Source organism: Pan paniscus, chromosome 18 (assembly GCF_029289425.2).
Source record: "Pan paniscus chromosome 18, NHGRI_mPanPan1-v2.0_pri, whole genome shotgun sequence".
NCBI lineage: Eukaryota > Metazoa > Chordata > Mammalia > Primates > Hominidae > Pan > Pan paniscus.
The window spans coordinates 49,511,309-49,532,593 of NC_073267.2; the positions used below are offsets into that span (position 1 = coordinate 49,511,309).

At 35.8% G+C, this 21,285-nt stretch overlaps 2 pseudogenes; one reads left to right on the plus strand and one right to left on the minus strand.

The window, feature by feature from the left end:
* Positions 1-1,044: 1,044 nt before the first annotated feature.
* Positions 1,045-4,448, minus strand: LOC117978238 (actin-related protein 3B-like; annotated as a pseudogene).
* A 6,894-nt stretch (positions 4,449-11,342) lies between these two features.
* The window catches only part of LOC117978447 (sodium/hydrogen exchanger 9B1-like), a 48,113-nt pseudogene continuing 38,170 nt past the window's right edge, over positions 11,343-21,285 (plus strand).

The following is a 21,285-nucleotide window of genomic DNA, read 5'->3' on the forward strand; positions in this document are numbered from 1 at the left end:
TCTGCCATATGACTATTCCACCATTGTATCTTGGAAGTAAATAACTTGTTTTTTTATTTTTATTTTTATTTTACAGGCTCATAGCTAGAAGGAACTTGCCTTGAGTCTTATATGAGACTTTGGGCTTTGACCTTTGAATTGTTACTGGAATAAATTAACACTTTGGGGACCATTGAGATTGAATAATTACATTTTGTAGTGTAAGAGGGACATGAGTTTGGGGTTCCAAGGGTGAAATGCCATGGTTTCCGTGTTTCTGTCAAAAATCATGTTGGAACCTTTAAGAGGTAGGGCCTAATGGGAGATGCTTGGGTCATGCGGGCTCTGCCATTTTGAGCAGCTTGGTGCAGTCCTCATATAGTGAGTGAGTTCTTGCTCTCATGAAACCGGATTGGTTCCTGTGGAAATAGATTAGTTGCCCTGAGAATGGATTGTTATAAAGCAACGCATTGTACAAGGTTGTACCTTGTGTTTGGCCTCTTGGCACATTCCCACTTCCTCTTTGGTCTTCTGCCATGTTGTGATGCACTGCTAAAGCCCTCACCAGAAGCTAAGCAGATACTGGTGCCATGCTTCTTGAACTTCCCAGTCTGGAGAAACATGAGCTAAATAAACCTCTTCGTACAGTCTCAGGTATTCTATTATAACAACATAAAACAAACTAAGACATTTATTTTTGATGCTATTGTGATTGGAATTGTTTTCTTTATTTCATCTTAGTATTGTTTGTTGCTACTATATATATAACCAATTTTTGTATATTGATCATATACTCTACAAACTTACTAAGCCCCCCTCTTAGTTCTAGTAAGTCTGGGAGGGGGTGTGGTATGTGGGTCTGTGTGTGGGTGTGTTCCTTAGGATTTTCTGCATACAAGGCTAACAATAAAAAGAGTTGTCTATTTTCCATACCTTTTTTCCTTGACTATTGCACAAACTAAGACCTGTGGTGCATTGTTAAATAGAAGTGGTAAACACAGATATCTTTGCATGTTTCCTAATCTAGAGGGAAGCACATTCTTACCAGTAAGTATGTTGGCTATAGGCTTCTGGTAGATGCCTTGATCATTTGAAGAAGTTCCCTTCTATTCATAAGTTGATGAGATTTTTTTTAATGTATGATTGTTGAATTCTGTCAAATGCTTTTCTGCATCTATTGAGGTGATCATATGGTTTTGTCCTTTATTCTGTTAATATAGTTTATTACATTGATTTTCGGATGTTAAGTCAACCTCACATTCCTGAGATAAACTTCATTTGATTATGGTATAAAATCCTTTTCGTATGTTGCTCAATTACATTTGCTAATATTTGGTTAAGAATTTTTATGTCTAGGTTACCAAGGGATATTGGTATATAGCTGTGTTTGCTTGTAATGTCTTTGTCTTGATTTGATATCAGGGTAATATTGATATCAAATGAAATAAAGTTAGTTGGGAAGTTCCCTTCATCCTCTATTTGCTGAATAAAGTTTTTGTAACATTGGTATTATTTCCTCCCTTAGTAGTTTGATAGAATTCACCAGTGAAGTATATTTTTTCTCTATAGGAAGATTTGAAATTACTGATGCAATTTCTTTACTTGATATTGGTATTTGTTTTTTTTTCTTTTTCCTTGAGTCGGTTTTGGTAATTTGTGTCTTTCTAGGAATTGTTCTATTTTATCTAAGTTGCCAAATTTTTTGCCTTAAAGTTATTATGCTATTTTCTTAACATCCTTTTAAGGGTAGGGTCTGTGGTGATATTTCTCTTTGATTCCTGATTTTGGGATTAGTGTCTTCTTTCTTTTTTCTTGGTCAATTTAACTAAATATTATTTATCTTCTTGACTTTCTGAAATAAGCAATTTTGGGTTTCTTTGGTTGTTTTTAATGTTATCCTGTTCTGTATTTCTCATTTTCCACTGTGACATTTTTATTTCATACATCCTACTTACTTTCGGCTTGGTTTACTCATCTTTTTCTAGAGTCTTAAGATGGAAGTTTTAATTATCCATTTTAGATTATTTTTTCTTTCTGTTTTTAAAGCTATACATTTTCCTCTATACTCTGCTTTAATTGCATCCTGTAAATATTGCTATGTTTTTGGTTTTTTGTATTTTAAGTTTATAACATTTTATTTATAAAAATAGGCTGGGGGAAAAGGATTTATACCACTGCATTCTTTCCTGGGGGAGAACTATTTTGGGCCATTTTTGAAATTTTTTTTCCTCTTAACAAACATTTGAATTCCTTCAGAATGGTATTTGTCAACAAAAAAGCTCAAGTGAAAAGGAGGAGGGAAACAGGGGAAGCATGAAGAAAGGGAGTGAGAGAAGAAGGAGTGGGCATACAACAGTCAACACATAAAGAAATGGCTTTTACTGAAATGACTCTGCCCTGTGCCTCATGCACTAGGTGATGCAAGCATGCTGCTCAGACATCAACACCAAATGTCATTTAGAAATGGTAGTCTTCTCTGGGTTCTGAAGGACACTTGTTCCCCAACATGACACTATTAAATGATGCTTTCAAGGCAGACACTAAGACATTACTCCAAAGAGAAGGCTCTGGTGGCAGATGCTGGGGCCATATTCTTTATAGTCCTTCTTGGTGTGACAGATCTGAAATAACTCCAGAGTTGAGGCTAGCATTAAGCTTCCAAACCATAAGGCATAGTGCTGCATGTGACAGATTACCACCCGAACCTCTGTAAGCTTAGGTTTGATTATCCTGCCACTGAGCTCCTTACTGAGTTTTAATCTGGCATGTACCACTCTTCAAATCTCTGTGTAGTTGAGATTCATATCCCTGAATATGGCCAAACCCCTTGAAAGAACAACATTCTTATACAGTGGACAATGCACATCAATGGGACAGTTTTGTATTCATCAACAATATTCAAGATGGATTCCATAAAGTCTGGGTTGGCAAACTCTGGGTAAAAAAATATTTCAGGTTGCAGGAGCCTTTTGTAACCAATGTCTATTATGAACTTCTCCTGGTTGATCACATTGATACCTGTGTACTGTTTGATCCACTTCCAGGGATCCACATCATACTTAGCAAATTCCTTGACTATATCAGGGCAAAAGTAACAGTAATTCTCCTTAATGGCTTTTGTGGTCTCCAGTGACTGCTCAAGAGGGATTCCTACCTCCCTCTCCCTTAGCAGTTGTTGAATGAAATACACAGTATCACCTACAATCAGGATGTGATTGATGCAGCTCTCAATTACATAACCTTCTACAACTGGGAGAACAAGGGTGACTCCATCTCCTTTGTCAATGACTGTACTCATTAACATATATTCACCCACTTGTTGAGATGTCCAAGATACTTCCAAGGCTAGTACCTCCTGAACTGCAATGTAGAATCCTGGTACATTAAATAGTTCAAACATAATTTCTGCAAAAATGCTCTGTATTTTCTAGTGTATTCAGTGGAAGTTCTGTCATTAAAAAATAATGGTCCTCAGATTCTGCTCAAAGATATTTAAAAACCACTTGCTCCATGAACCTTTCCATAATATCCCAGTCTTCAGTGATTCCATGTCATATTGACCACTTTGTAGCATACATAGATTTATCAATGGCTTCATCCTGTATGAAAAAGTCAAGGTCATCAACTCCCCTCAACATTCTCCCTTGGGCTTTGTCAACTACCTTTGCTGACTCTCTGATAGAAATGCATGAAAGAATAGTAAACTATGGCTCAGTGTTGCCTGCATAGCCAAGCTCAGAATATCTACTGAGGTGATCACAGGGCTGAGACCCAGAGCAGTGGGTACAACTCAATCTCCAGGTGTGGGCTGGATGTCAGGGGCTGAGAGCAAGGCAATGGAGGAGCCAGGGTGGGCACTGAGTGGCTCTTACCTGATGCCACAGTCTGCCACACAGGAAGGCAGGAACCCCACCATGCTTGGAATACACAACACTTAGCCCCACTGGCCACCCTGGAGCACCCTGCCACCATCCACTTGGCAACCCACTCACCCCATACACCCTGTCTCCTGTGTGTTTCCACTTTTATTCATTTGAAGATATATTGTAGATGGGTGCAGCAAACCACATGGCACGTGTATACCTATGTAACAAACCTGCACGTTCTGCACATGTATCCCAGAACTTAAAGTACAATAAATTTTAAAAAAGGAATATTTTAAAGGATCAACCTACTATCTGACAGTCATGGAAATAGTGAATGGGAATTAAAGGGAAAAAAAATAAGTAAGCAAAGGAAGGGAGGAGGAAAGGGAAAAAGAAAGGAAAGAAAAGGAAAAGGGAAATACAAGAAAAGGAGACAAATAAATAAATAAATAAACAAATAAGTGACTGAAAGTCTGAGAGTTGGCAAATACTATTCAGACAACACCGACAAAATAGGCCTTTTGCTAAAAATAGCAGAATGCACAAAGTACAGGAGCATCCTGTCTGTCCCGAGAGGCTGGGGAGGTTTAGGAAAAGAGGCTGGGGAGATTTGAGACAGGTCTGAAGTATGTAGTCAGTTTTTGCTTAGTGGAAAAAGTAATCATGGGTGATTCAGAAAAAGGAAGATACTTACGTAATAATTGTTTTGTACCTTTTTTTAGTCTTCTATTACTTTCATAAAATTATCTTTGCATCAAAAATTATTAACACTTTCAGGACTCCTTGTATGCAAAATTCTTTGAATTGCATTTCTTAATTTGTGATCACACTGGTAATTTATCTAGCACAATGAACTGAATGTGTGTCTTTATGTTTAAAGGGAAAAATAAAATTCAAAACAGCATATTTGATATAATTTATGATTAGATAATAGAGAAATATAAATTTTAATATAATTTTTAGAAAGTAAAGCTTAGGCCAGTCACGATGGCTCCTGCCTGTAATCCCAGCACTTTGGGAGGTTGAGGCGGGTGGATCACCTGAGGTCAGGAGTTCAAGACCAGCCTGACCAACATGGAGAAACCCTGTCTCTACTAAAAATACCAAATTAGCCGGTACTAACGATTCATGAGAAATCTGCCCCCATGATCCATTCACCTCCCAGCAGGACCTATCTCCAACTTTGGGGATTACAATTCAACATGAGATTTGGGCAGGGACACATATCCAAACTGTATCAACAGAGTTTCATTGTGTTGCTTGGGCTAGTCTCAAACTCCTAGCCTCAAGCAATACTTCTTCTCAGCCTCCCAAGTACCTTTGGGGATTATAATAATCAATCATCTTCACTTTTTACAATCTACTTTGGTTTAACAATTTTTACTTAATTCCAGTGTTATATAGAAACTTTGATCAATGTATCTCTTATATGCTATGAACTCAGCAGTATTGTTATAGTTATTGCCTATAATAATCAGATGATTTTTTAAAAAAGATGAAATCAGAATACACACACACATACACACACATACAATCTTTTATACTTACAAATTTATTTACCATTTCCTGTGGCATTTATTCCTTATAGGTTCAAGTTGCCATCTGGTGTCATATCCTTTTATCTTAAAAGCATTTTCTTTAGTGTTTCTTTAGCAAGGATAAGTTATCTTTATTTTTATTTATCTGGAAATGTCTTTATTTCAGCTCCATTTTTGAAGGATCATTTAAATGGATACAGAATTTTTAATTGACAGTTATTTTTCCCTCCACTTTTGAAATGTCACTTCATAAGGCCTCCATTTTTTTCAGATAAAAATGCCAGTATTGATAATATTATTGTTCCCCTGTATGTGATAAGTCATCCCTTGCTACTTTCATGATTTTCTTATTATCCTTGGTTTTCACCAATTTGACAAGGATGGCTCTAGGTGTGAATCTCTTTGTGTTTATCCTACTTGAGATTTGTTGGACTTCTTATATCTAAGATTAATGTTTTTTGTAGCATTTTTGAAGTTTTCAGACATTATGTTTTCAAATATTTTTCTGTCCTCTTATCTCTCTCTTCTCCTGGAATTCCCATTATGCATATGGTAGTGCTTTTGATGGTATCCCATAAGTTTCTGAGGATCTGTTTATTATCCTTCATTCTTTTTTCTTTTTGTTCTTCAGATTGATTAACCTCTATTGGTCTATCTTCAAGTTCACTGATACTTTCTTTCACAAGGTCAAATATGCTATTGAACCTCGCTAGTGATTTTTTCACTTTAACTGTTGTACTTTTCAATTCTAGATTCTATTTTTAAACATATTCTGTCTCCTTATTCATATTCTCTATTAGACAGCACATTATCATGTTTTTAATTTGAACATATTTATAATATATACTTTGAAAACTTTCTTTCTAAATCCAATATCTGAATTGAGACAGTTTCTATTCACTGCTTTTTTTCCAGAGTATGAGCCATATTTTCCTGTTTCCTTACATGTCTGATAATTTTTAATTGAAAACTAAACACTTTAATTACATATTATAGCAAATCTGGATTTGGTTTTTATTTGTTATTGTCTTTGTTGTTGTTATGTTTTGGTAATTGGCCTATACTTGTGCTGTGTAATCCTTCTGCCCAGTGGTTTTCAGCATTGATGTCTTTTATATTGTGTTGTTGTTGTTATTGTTGTTTTAGCCTGTCTTTCTAGGGATTTCCTTTGTGTCTGTTGCATATCTTGATTTTTGAGAGACATTATATTAAAGCTACTAAGGCTTCCACTCTCTGCCAAATAATCTGTGGGTGGGTGGGTGAATGCATTCAAAGTTGCAATTAATACTCAAGTCTTACTTCATTTTTACTTTTTGTCATACTATCTTGAGTCTTTCCTGCACTTCCATACTTTTCCAATCGGCAATATGTGTGGAGAACTTTTCTCAAACTTTTTATGATTCTCTCCTTTCCAGGATTTCTCTCTCTCTCTTTTTTTTTTTTTTTTAGTAATACTTAGGTTTTTAATTTATTATAGTGAATGGATACAAAGCAAAATTAGCAAAGGGAAAAAGTTGTATGTGGTAAAGTCTGGAGGATACCAGGCACGAGCTTCCTGGAATCATCTCCTGTGGAGTTACAAGGATGTGTTTCTCTTTCCCAGCATGAAATTTTGACAGCACATGTGCAATGTCATCTACCAGGACCAGAGTCTCATTAGAGACTCAGTTCTCAGGATTTTACGGAGGTTACTCTCCTTCACATGTACCAGAATTCCAGACTCTCAGAGGAAAAGCAGCTGTTCAGAGTAAACCACATTGTTTTATAAACAGTTTAGGCACAGTGAGCCACTCTTCTCAGTGAGAGAATTGGAACTTGGAACTGGAAAACTCTAGCCTAGCATGTGGGTCTTTCTTTTCTTTCTTTCTTTCTTTCTCTTTCTTTCTTTCTTTCTTTCTTTCTTTCTTTCTTTCTTTCTTTCTTCCTTTCTTTCTTTCTTTCTTTTTCTTTCTTTCTTCTTTCTTTCTCTCTCTTCCTCTTTCTTTCTTTTTTTCTTTCTCTGTTTCTTTCTTTCTCTCTCTTTCTTTCTTTCCTTCTTTCTTTCTTTCTTTCTTTCTTTCTTTCTTTCTTTCTTTCTTTCTTTCTTTCTTTCTTTCTTTCTTTTACTTTGAGTTCCAGGATACATGTGCAGAACATTCAGGTTTGTTACACAGGTATACATGTGCCATGGTGGTTTGCTGCACCTATTGACCCTCAGGATCTCTCATTTAAATTTTTGTCTTGTCTTCCACTTCCCCAGTTGAAACTGCAACCTCAGACTAGCAAATCTGCAATTCTCTCTGTTCATTCCCAAACCACTCTGCTATATTTAACTGGCAAAACCATTGATATCTTCCCTCTGCTCCATACCAAATCCACCCGTGCCCCCAGCCCTAACAGGAAAGCTGCTGGGTTTTACATCCAGCTTCAAACTGGTAAAACTACAGTTTTTCCCAACTGAGCTTGGGGGTGAGAAGAGAGATGGGAGTGTATTAGTCCGTTTTCATTCTGCTAATAAAGACATATCGAAGACTGGGAAGAAAAAGAGGTTTAATTGGACTTATATTTCCAGGTGGCTGAGGAGACCTCAGGATCATGGCAGGAGGTGAAAGGCACTTCTTACATGGTGGCGGCAAGAGAAAATGAGGAAGATGCAAAAGCGGAAAACCCTGATAAAGCCATCAGATCTTGTGAGACTTATTCACTACCACGAGAACAGTATGGGGGGGAACAACCCCCATGATTCAATTATCTCCCATGAGGTCCCTCCCACAACACATAGGAATTATGGGAGTACAATTCAAGATGAGATTTGGATGGGGACACAAAGCCAAACTATATCAGGGAGAAACCCCAGTCAGGAAGGGCTCAGACTTTTACCAATCCTACCCAAAGCCCTAACACTTTTTTCAAGAATAAATGCTTCTTAAATTTGATAACTGCCTTTGATGAGTTTTCAGGGTCCTGAAATGATGGTTTTTGGTATTTCTGTAATTTTGGGGGGGAGTTTTGGTGTGGAAATAAATTGCCAACCTTTTCATGTCACCTCCCAACCTTATCTTTATATCCTCTGATTAACAATTTTCATTAGTAATGTGTTACACAACAAATACTTGTTTAGACTAACCTACATTTTACCAATTTCTTTGCACATTATTCTGTCTTTTTTGGTTCTATGTCATATTTCTAAAGCATATCTTTCAGTAGATTTTTCCCTGGTAAAAAATGGCATATGTTCTTAAATGTATTGGTTTGACAATATCTTTCATTTGTCTTTTGTTCGAGTGACAGTTAACTGGCTACAGAATTCAACATTGAATGTTTTATTTATCTCTGTACTTTGAAGACTTTATTTAATTATCTTCCATCTTCTATTGTTGCTGATAAGAATTGAGAATCTGCTCTATTGTTTATTCAATTATGATTAATCTCTCTTTCTCTGTCTAGATTATTTAAGATTTTATTTTTGCCTTTGGTAGTCTATAGTTTCTCAACATTTTATCTAAGTATCTATTTTTACTTAATCATGATTAGAACTCATTTGACTTCCTGTGTCCAAATCAATAAAAACCCTAATCAATTCTGTAAAATTTGAAGCCAGTTTTCTTCTCAAATATTATATCTTCTTCATTCTTTCAATGGATGTTTCTGAAACTACCATTAGTTGTGTTTTAGATCTTTTCCATAATCTAAATCTCTCATTTTCCACCTCATTTTTGTGTGTGTGTGCTATGCTCTTAAATAATTTCCTCATATTTACTACTTTGCTGTGTTCTCTCTTCAACTTTGTCTAGATTGCTATTTGGGTACTTAGTGGGTTTTTTTCAGTTGAGTAAATTTTAAAGTTTTTTCTAGATGTTTTATTTAATTATTTTACAATACTTTCAAGTAATTTCTTCTTCTCATGTCTCCAATTTTTAAAAATTGTCTCTAGTCCCTTTGAAAATACATATTTTATAGTGTCTATCTAGTGGTTCTATTAGCTGAGGTTTTTAGACATCTAATCCCATTCTTTATTGTATCTGTTAACTTTTGCTCATGGGATATTTCTTCTTATTTTAAGTTCAGATTCACTTGGCTTTACCTTTGAGACTTTATGCAGTCTGGGATCAGGAGTGTCTATTAGAGATTTTTTGAATTAGCATCTACTAAGTGTTCTAGGGATACTTCAATGCAGGGACACTTTTATGGTAGGTTTAGAACTTTGGGAACCCTAACCTGTGCACGTAATGTAATTTGAGCCCTATGCGTAAGTTGGATGAGGCCAGTTTTACATATGAATTCTCAAAAAAGACTTTGCCACCCAGAGACCAGCTAAGACAAACTGCCTTGTCTTCTCAATTTGTCAGTAGGATGACATTTTCTGGTCCGTGTTTTTTATTTTTGTTTTTTGTTTTGTTTTGTTTTGTTTTCTCGAGATGGAGTTTTGCTCTTGTTACCCAGGCTGGAGTGAAGTGGCGCCATCTCAGCTCACTGCAATGTCCACCTCCTGGGTTCAAGCAATTCTCCTACCTCAGCCTCCCAAGTAGCTGGGATTACAGGCATGCACCAACAGGCCAGGCTAATTATCTGTATTTTTAATAGAGACGGCGTTTCACCGTGTTGGTCAGGCTCATCTTGAATTCCTGACCTCAGGTGATTCACCCACCTCGGCCTCCCAAAGTCCCGGGATTACAAGCGCGAGCCACCATGCCCAGCCTGGTCCATTATTTTAGTAAGAGTTTAGCCCTCCAAGGCTTCCAGTTTTGCAGGATGACAATAATCAGAGGGGAGGAGGAAAAAAACTTTGTTCTAACTTTCTGCCTGGAGTGAGTCAAAATCCTCCTCTTCTACCCTGGCAAATTCTATACAGCCAGAAAGGGGTCATAGCTAAAAAATTCATGTAAGCTGTTTTAAGAATATTAAAAGCATTAGCAATTATGATTCATGGCAAATAAAGGTAGCCATTTAATTAGCAAATGGAAATTTACCATGTTATTGTCTGTCCTTTACAGAAACCTGTGGATTCCTCAGGGAGTAGCACCTAGTTGTCAGAAACAAGATGTCTAGTAACTTATACCTGCTCATCTTAATCTGCCTCTACCTCCTACACATAATCTAAGATACTTTATATTTATTCCCACAAAATCTAGGTTCATTACTTCCAGCCATTTCCTCCTATAATACATTTATGCCAAATATCAGTTGAATTATCCTTTCAATAAAAAGATTTAGCAGGTTACTGTTAAAAGATTTGGCACCTTGACACTGTGATCTTCAATAAGGTTGTGAATTCTTATCACAGCCAATCATCCTCTTATTTTCCATCCTGATGAAAAAGCTATTTTAAAATATAAAATGAAGTAAATCTCATCATATTGCCATGATGTTTTTAACTATCATATATTATAAGTTAGCATTTTCAAGAGTTCACATATAGGTTTTTTTTTTATTTTATTTTTTTATTGAGGCTGAGTCTCACTCTGTCACCCAGGCTGGAGTGCGGTGGCACAATCTTGGCTCACTGCAACCTCCACCTCCTGGGTTTAAGCAATTCTCCTGACTCAGCCTCCCATGTAGCTGGGATTACAGGCATGCACCACCACGCGTGGCTAATTTTTGCGTTTTTAGTAGAGACGGGATCTCACTGTGTTGGCCAGGCTGGTCTCAAACTCCTGACCTCATGTGATCCAGCCCACCTCAGCCTCCCAAAGTGCTGGGATTAAGGCGTGAGCCACTGCACCTGGCCCACATATAGTTTTTAAATATTTTTAAAGTGAAAACACTTTGTTTAAAACCCACTTCATAAATTGACAGGTTATTTGGAATATATTTTAAGCAGATATCTCTTTCACCAAACTAGTAAGCAATGTTGATCTATACCATGTATCATTTTATAGAACTGGCTATTAGTATATACGATAAAAGAGAATTGATCCTTTGTTTATATACATCTATGTGTATGTAGATATATAGCTGTACACTTTTTTGTATTTCAGGAGTTACACTGTTTGTGATATGGTGTATGACCTGGTCAATCTTAGGCTCTGAAGCTCTCCCTGGTGGAAATTTATTTGGATTGTTAATTATTTTTTATAGTGCCATTATTGGGGGAAAAATTTTACAACTCATTAGAATACCTTTAGTGCCTCCACTTCCACCTTTTCTTGGTAAGTATATAATTAGCTCTCTTTTCTTTATTATTGACTATATGCAAATTTTGAACATTTTCTTGTTGAATTAGTCATAATTCAGAAATATTTCAATGTAGTATGTTTTATATAGTTTCTTCATGTGTGTATTTGCTGTGTGTGTGTGTGTGTGTGTGTGTGTGTGTGTGTGTAGCTCTTTTATAGGGGCATTTATTTCTCTCTCTGTCTACATATATACACACACAAGTTTTATCCAAAATTTATTTTTAAAATAAATTTAATATCCTTAGTACATTATTCCTGTTGCTTTATTGTTTAATAGAATCTTTAAAAATTTTAGATTCACGGAGTACATGTGCAGGTTTGGTACATGGATATATTGCATAATGGTGAGATTTGGGCTCTAGTGAACCCATCAACAAACAGTGAATACTATACCCTGTAGGAAAATTTTCAACCTTAACCCTCCAACCCTCTCTCCTTTTGGACTCCCCAGTGTCTATTATTTCCATCTTTATGTCCATATGTACCCATTGTTTAGCTACCACATATAAGTGAGAACATGTGGTATTTGAGTTTTCTGTTTCTGAGTTATTTCACTTAGGATAATGGTGTTCAGCTCTATCCATGTTGCTACAAAGGACATGATGCCATTCTTTTTTATGACTGCATAGTATTCCATGGTGTATATGTAACACATTTTCTTTATTTAGTCATTTAAGTTGATTCCATGTCTTTTTATTGTGAATAGTGCCACAATGAACATATGTGTGTATATGTCTTTATGGAAGAATGATTCACATGTTGAACCATCCTTGTATTTCTGGAGTAAAACACACTTAACTATATTATCGTTTTGATATACTATTGAATTCATTTTGCTAGTTGAGAATTTTTGCATCTATGTTCATCAGGGATATTGACCAGTAGTGTGTGTGTGTGTGTGTGTGTGTGTGTGTGTGTGTGTGTGTGTATGGCTTTGCCTGATTTGGGTATAATTGTGATACTAGATTCATAGAATGTGTTAGGGAGGGAGTCCCTCCTTGATTTTTTTGGATTAAGTTTCAGTCACCTTTGACCCTGAACTAGTATTCTAGTGGATTGTACAATGACCCTGAACTAGTGGATTGTACAATGAATAAATGAATGAATATAAATTATTGCAAAATAAAATTTTGTTAAGTATATGATAACCATACAAATGCAAGACAATAAACAATGTGATGTGAAAACTCTCAGCCAGCCTACCATATTTGTGTTTGTTTTTGAACTGTATAGTGGGAGGAGGTGCTCCTTACAATTTTCACTTTGTAAACATTTATTCTTTGATTTTAACCATCACTGCAATAACCACCATCACCCGTGGATTCATCAAAAATTAAGTAAAGAATTATCTTATTTATTTTATAAAACTTTGTAAAATGTATGTAGAGCTCACATTTATTTCATTGTTTAATACTAGAAGTGTTTTGGATCTTTATTGAGAAGTTTGATGATGTTTTGTGACCAGAAATATGCTGTAGGAAATTGACTCTTGTTTATATCATTTAGCCTATGCTAAAATTGGTTTTATTATATACCATTTTACTCAAAGTTGCCATTTCCAATCACCTATCGACGATGTTAAGTGAGAACTTACTGTATTCAAATATATCTAAATATTCAGTACAGTGGGCCAGGCATGGTGGCTCATGCCCATAATCCCAGCACTTTGGGAGGCCAAGGCAGGAGGATCACCTGAGCCCAGGAGTTCAAAACCAGCCTGGGCAACATAGCAGACCTTGTCTTTACAAAATGTTAAAATTTTTTCTGGGTCTCAGCTACTCAGGAGGCCAAGGCAAGAGGATCACTTGAGCTCAGGAGGTTAAGCCTACAGTGAGCCATGTTTGCGTCACTGCACTCACCTTGGGCAACAGAATGAGACCCTGTCCCCAAAAATAAATATATATTCAGTACACTGTCAGTAGAGATAATCTCTACATCTTATCTCTGCTGTCCCTTCTGTATCCACAGTTTTCTTACAGCACCTTCTAAGTATTTATTGAATCATTTTCCTCCTCTCCAAACTTTCTCTTTTGCTCTAGCTTAGGCTATTTGTTTCCAACTTTTGCGTGGACTGTGACAGAGCCTTCAATTTGGTCTCTGTCTCCAGTTTTATCCCTAACTAATTCACCAAGACCCTCATATAAAAATCACAAGACTCATTATATTACTTCCTGCCTAAAACCTTCCCATGGTGCCTTACTTTGCCAAAGTGGGGGAGACCTTTCTATGATCTGGCCCACAAAGCTCATTCTCCTCCCTCCTTTCCTTGCCCTGTATGTTCCAGCAACACTAAATTACTTGTTGAACCCCATTTAGATGTATTGTTTCTTATCGCCATTCCTTTATTCATGCTGCCTTCTCTACTTGCTTGTAACCTGCCCTTTGCCAAAATAATGAGAGACATAGTGCATTAGAAAATAAAGTAAACATTTCTGTTTTCTTTCTCAGAAAAATGAACTGTCATGTATGTTTATTTTCTTTCTTTTAAGGGATGTTACTGGCTGGATTTACAATTAGGAATGTTCCATTCATCAGTGAACATGTCCATGTTCCTAATGCATGGTCTTCAATTTTAAGAAGCATTGCCCTTAACATTATTCTAATACGAGCTGGGCTTGAACTCGATCCACAGGTAGATTTACAATTACAAATCGAGTAAGGTTATTTCAAATATTAGAGGATGGTGAGAAAGAAAAAGAAGCAAAAATTTTATTTACCTGTTCCAAGTGGAGTCTGTAAACAAACCTAAGATAAAGAAAAAAAGGCCGAGCATGATGGCTCATGCCTGTAATCTACAAAAATTAGCCGTGCATGGTGGCATTTACCTGGTAATCCCAGCTACTCGGGAGGCTGAGGCAAGAGAATCGCTTGAACCTGAGTGACAGAGGTTGCAGTGAGCTGAGATAGTGCCACTGCAATCCAGCCTGGGGGACAGAGTGAGACTCTGTCTCAAAAAACAAAACAAAACAAACAAATGTTTTATAAGAAAAACCTTATACAATTCTTTTTCTTTTTTTAGGGAGATTAAGGATTTCAGTAATTTTTTATGATGTTTTCTGTACAGGATTATGTTCCTGATTATCTTTGCATTATTGTAAAATCTAATCTTTTAAAGCATTTCTTAAAATATTACATTCTAGGGATCATAAATCCCATCTATAAGAAGATGACTATTCATGAATATGACAGCCACTCAAATAAATGTGGCAAATGTGGTTTAATAGAAATAGCTCAAGAGCATAAATAATTATAGCCAATGAGATTATATTCTCCAGCAGAAACTATGAACCAAGGAGAAAATTGAAAAGCTCTCCCTTTTAAAATGAATTATGCAGTTTTTAAGTTATTTTCTTTGGCATGATGGTATTGTATTTATACTTATTAAGTTAATCAAAGAGTTCATATCAAAAAGTTAATGGGAAAACACTACTAGGACACTATTATTATACTATGTATTAGGAAAGTTCAGGAAGGTAGCATTAGCTATTTAATCACAGTAAAATTGATATTTTAATAATTAAAATACAATAATATTTTATAAAAGATGAAATTGTTTATAATCCAACCTATGATGACATATAAAATATAATAGAGTTCAAAGTCCAGTGGGACAATCTGTTGAAATGAGATTTTGTTTAGTGAAAGCTTCTTATGAAAAAAGACTTTATAGTCCAACATTTATTAAAATAATTTTCTTGTTGGCCATTGTAAATGCATCAAATGTGACTGTTTTGTGTTTCAGGCTTTGAGACATTTGAAGGTGGTTTGTTTCAGATTGGCTGTAGGTCCATGCCTTACAGAGGCAAGTGCAGCTGCTGTTTTTTCCCACTTCATTATGAAATTTCCCTGACAATGGGCAATTCTATTAGGGTAATTTCTTTCTCATTTTTTCTTATGAAAATATTCAATTAAGGATGCTTGTTTAAAACTGTTAAAACATTCAGAATATTGTATAGAAAAATCTCTATTAAAATTCATTTCACAGTGTTAAAATCCTTGGAAAGCAGTTGATTAAAAGCAGAGAATGTCCCAAATTGCACGAAATTTTTTTAACAAACATTCATAGCCCCTAAATGTTTATCATAAAGAAAATTCACGTGATCAATTTCTTCCTTTTCATCTGTATTATAACATATCTGTATGTTTTAGTCTATCTAATGGCCTCTTCCTCATAGCTATATGTAAATACAGTTGCACATTTCATATATATGTATGTGTGTGTATATATATATCTGAGAAACATTTTATATAGACATAGGTGTATAAATATAAACTCTCCCATTTTAAAGAAAGCAAGCAAACAAAAACTCTTGCCGTATATTCAATGCCCCATCCATCTTTATCTACCATCCACTTATCTTATGTTTGAATTCCTCAAAATAAGTCTATAACTACTGTCTCTAGATCCTAACTCCTTTTCATTTCTTAATTCATCAACTTTTGTCTCTGCTTATCCATTCCAATGACACTCATAACAAAGTTCATCCATTACATAGTTACTACAAAATCCAGGGAATTTTTAAATTAATGTTTATGATTAAATACTCAAATGCACTTTTATTTTAAAAATTAGAACTTTATAAATAAAGGAGGAATGACCTTAAACTATGCCTTCAAATCATAATGCCCATAACTCTACCCAAAGTGACAACTCTTAGGAGTTTTTTTCTTTTCCAATTTTTATTTTGGCTCAAGGGGTACATGAGCAGGCTTGTTATATGGATAAATTGCATGTCACAGGGGTTTGGTATGCAGATTATTTTGTCACCCAGGTTGTAAGTATAATACTCAATAGGTAGTTTTTCTATTCTCCCCCTCCTTCCACCCTCCACCCTCAAATTCACCTAGTGACGATTGTTCCCTTCTTTCTGTCCATGTGTACTCAGTGTTTAGCTCCCACTTATAAGTGAGAATATGGTATATTTGGTTTCCTGTTCCTGTGTTAATTCACTTTGCATAATGGCCTCAACTCCATCCACGTTGCTCCAAAGGACATGATCTCGTTCTTTCTTATGGCTGTGTATTATTCTATGGTGTATATGTGCCACATTTTCTTTATCTAGTTCACCATTGATGGGCATTTAGGTTGATCTCATGTCTTTTTTATTTTTTTCATTAGTTTTTAGGGAACAGGTGGTGTTTGTTTACATGGAAAATATTTCTAGTGGTAATTTCTGAGATTTTGGTGCACCCATCACCAGAGCAGTGTACACTGCACCCAAGGTGTAGTCTTTTATCCCTCACCCTCCTCCTACTCTTCCCCCTAAGTCCCCAAAGTCCATTGTATCATTCTTATGCTTTTGCATCCTCATAGCATAACTCCCACTTATAAGTTAGAACATACAATGTTTGGTTTTTTCATTCCTGAATTACTTCACTTAGAATAATGGTGTCCGACTCCTTCCAGGCTTCTGTGAATGCCATTATTTCATTCCTTTTTATAGCTGAGTAGTATTCCATCCATGGTCTGTGTGTGTATATATATACACACATATATATGTGTGTATATACACACATATATATGTGTATATATACACATATATATGTGTGTATATACACACATATATACACATATATGTGTGTATATACACATATATATACATATATACACATATATGTGTGTATATACACATATATATATATACACACCACATTTTCTCTATGCATTCATTGATTGATGGGCATTTGAGCTAGTTCCATATCTTTCACAATTGCAAATTGTGCTGCAAAAAACGTGTGTGCAAGTGTTTTTTTCATATAATGACTTCTTTTCCTCTGGGTAGATACCCAGTAGTGGGATTGCTAGATCAAATGGTAGATCTACTTTTAATTATTTAAGAAACCTTCATACTCTTTTCCATAGTGGTTGTACTAGTTTACATTCCCCCAGCAGTGTAAAAGTGTTCCCTTTTTACCACACCCATGGCGACATCAATTTTTTTTAATTTTTTGATTATGGCTCTTCTTGGAGGAGTGAGATGGTATCGCATTTTGGTTTTGTTTGCATTTCCCTGATAATTAGTGATATTGAGGATTTTTTCATGTTTCTTGGCCATTTATATCTTCTTTTGGGAATTGTCTATTCATGTCCTTAGCACACTTTTTGATAGGATAATTTGGTTTTTTCTTGCTGATTTGAGTTCCTTATAGATTTTGGATATTAGTACTTTGTTGGATGCATAGTTTGTAAAGATTTTCTCCCACTCTATAGGTTGTCTTTTTACTCTGCTGATTATTTCTTTTGCTGTGTAGAAGCTTCTTAGTTTAATTAAGTCCCATCTATTTATCTTTGTTTTTGTTGCCTTTGCTTTTGGGTTCTTGGTCATGAAGTCTTTGCCTAAGCAAATGTCTAGAAGGGTATTTCCAATGTTACCTTCTAGAATTTTTATAGTTTTAGGTGTTAGATTTAAGTCTTTGATCCATCTTGAGTTGATTTTTGTATAAGGTGAGAGATGAGGATGCAGTTTCATTCTTCTACATATGGCTTGCCAATTATCCCAGCACCATTTGTTGAATATGGTGTCCTTTCCCAACTTTATGTTTTTGTTTCCTTTGTTAAAGATCAGTTGGCTTAAGTATTTGGCTTTATTTCTCGGTTCTCTATTCAGTTCCATTAGTCTATGTGCCTATTTTTATACCAGTATTATGCTGCTTTGGTGACTATAGCCTTATAATATAGCTTGAAGTCAAGCAATGTGATGCATCCACATTTGTTCTTTTTGCTTAGTCTTGCTTTCATTATGCAGACTATTTTTGGCTTCCACATGAATTTTAGGATTGCTTTGTCTAGCTCGGAGAAGAATGATGATGTAGATTGCTTTTGGCAGTATGGTCATTTTCACAATATTGATTCTACCTATCCATGAGCATGTGATGTGTTTTTATTTGTTTGTGTCATCTATGATTTCTTTCTGCAGTGCTTTGTAGTTTTCACTGTAGAGGTCTTTCACCTCCTTGGTTAGGTATATTCCTAAGTTGGTTTGCTTGGGGTTTTTTTCTTTGGTTTTGTTTGTTTTGGTTTTTTTGTAGCTGTTTTAAAAGGGGTTGAGATCTTGATTTAATTCTCAGCTCAGTCACCATCGGTGTATACCAGTGCTACTGATTTGTGTACATTGATGTTGTATCCTGAAATGTTACTGAACTCATTTATCAGATCTAGGAGCTTTTTGGATGAGTCTTTAGGGTTTTCTCATCATATGATCATATCATCAGGAACAGCAACACTTTGACTTCCTCTTTACTGATTTAGATGCCCTTTATTTCTTTCTCTTGTCTGATTGCTCTGGCTAGGACTTCCAGTACTATGTTGCGTAGAAGTGGTGAAAGTGGGCATCCTTGTCTTGTTCCAGTTCTCAGGGGAAAGCTTTCAACTTTTCCCCATTCAGTATAATGTTGGCTGTGAGTTTTTCTTTCTTTCTCTTTCTGTATTTTTTTTTGAGATGGAGTCTTGCTCTGTTGCCCAGGCTAAAGTGCAATGGCCCAATCTCAACTCACTGCAACCTCTGCCTCCCAGGTTCAAGCAATTCTCATGCCTCAGTCTTTCAAAGACCTGGGAGTAGCTCCCCAAACTCGCCAGCATCTATTACTTTTTGACTTTTTAATAATAGCCATTCTGCCTTCTGTGAGGTTGTATCTCATTGCACTTTTGTTTTGCATTTCTCCAATGATTAGTGATGTTGAATATTTTTTCGTATACTTGTTGACTACGTGTTTGTCTTCTTTTGAGAAGTGTCTTGTCCTGTCCTTTGCGCATTTAATGGGGTTGTTAGATTTTTGCTTGTTGATTTTTCTAAGTTCTTTTTGGATTCTGGATATTAGACTTTTGTCGAATGCATGGTTTGCAAATATTTTCTCCCATTCCATAGGTTGTTTGTTGATGATTTCTTTTGCTGTGCAGAAGCCCTTTAGTTTAATTAGGTCCCATTTGTCAATTTTTGTTTTTGTCGCAATTGCTTTTGGCATCTTTGTCATAAAGTGTTTTCCAGAATTGAAATTTCCTAGGATATGTCCAGAATGGCCTGTATCCAGAATGGTATTTCTTAGGCTATCTTCCAGGGTTTTTATAGTTTTGGGTTTTACACTTAAATCTTTAATCTACCTTGAGTTGATTTTTGTAAACGGTGAAACGTATGGAGTCCAGTTTCAATTTTCTGCATACGGCTAGCCAGTTATCCCAGCACAATTTCCAAGTAGGGATTCCCTTCCCCATTGCTTGTTTTTGTCAAGTTTGTTGAAGAGTAGATGGCTATAGGTGTGCGGCTTTATTTCTGCGTTCTGTAACCTGTTCCACTGGTCTATGTCTGTTTTTGAGTTCCTTATAGATTCTGGATATTAGTACTTTGCTGGATGCATAGTTTGTAAAGATTTTCTCCCACTGTATAGGTTGTCTTTTTACTCTGCTGATTATTTATTTTGCTGAGCATAACCATGCTGTTTTGCTTACTGTAGCATTGTAGTACAGTTCGAAGTCAGGTAGTGTGACGCTTTTGACTTTGTTCTTTTTGCTTAGGATTGCTTTGGCTATTTGGGCTTTTTTTTTTTTTTTGGCTCCAAATGAATTTTAGAATGCTTTTTGTTAATCCTGTGAAAAATGTCATTGGTGATATGATAGGAATAGCATTGACTCTGTAAATAGCCTTAGACAGTATGGCCATTTTAACAATATTGCTTCTTCCTATCTGTGATCATGGAATGTTTTCCTTTTGTTTCTGTTGTCTCTGATTCTTTGAGCACTCGTTTGTAATTTTCATTTTAGAGATTTTTCACCTCCTTGCTTAGCTGTATTCCAAGGTATTTTGTAGTTTTTTTGTGGCTACTGTGAATGGGATTGCATTCTTGATTTGGCTGTCAGCTTGGATGTTGTTGATGTATAGAAATGCTACAGATTTTTGTACATTGATTTTTGTATCCTGAAACTTTGCTGAAGTCATTTGTCAGATCTGGGAGCTCTCGAGAGGCTACTATGGGGTTTTCTTGGTATAAAAGTGTTTCACCTATGAAGAGGCACAGTTTGACTTCCATTCTTCCTATTTAGATGTCTGTGTTTCTTTCTCTTGCCTAATTGCACTGGCTAGGACATCCAGCACTATGTTGAATAGGAGTAGTGAGAGTGGGCATCCTTGTCTTGTTCCAGTTCTCAAAGGGAATATTCCAGGTTTTTCCCATTTAGTATGAAGTTGGCTGTGGGTTTGTCATAAATGGCTTCAATTATTTTGAGGTATGCTCCTTCAGTAACTCATTTGTTGAGGGTTTATATCAAGAAGGGATGTTTTTATTTTTAGTTCTATTTTATGATGAATCACATTTATTGGTTTGTATATCTTGAACCAAACTTGCATCCCAGCAATAAAGCTTACTTGATCATAGTGGACTAGCTTTTTGATATGCTGCTGGATTCAGTTGGCTTGTATTTTGTTGAGGATTTTTGCATCTATGATCATCAGTGATAACTGTCCTGAAGTTTTCTTTTTTGTTGTGTCTCTGCCAGGTTTTCATATCTGAATGATGCTGACCTCATAAAATGAGTTAGGGAGGGATCCTTCCTCCTCATTTTTTCAGAATAATTTCAGTAGCATTGGTACCATCTCTTCTTTACATTTCTGGTAGAATTTGTCTGTGAATCTGTTGGGTCCTGGGCTTGCTTTTTTTTTTTTTTTTTTTTTGGCTCAGAGACTTTTTATTACTCATTCAGTTTCAGAACTCATTTTTGGTTTGTTTAGGATTTCAATTTCTTCCTAGTTCAAACTT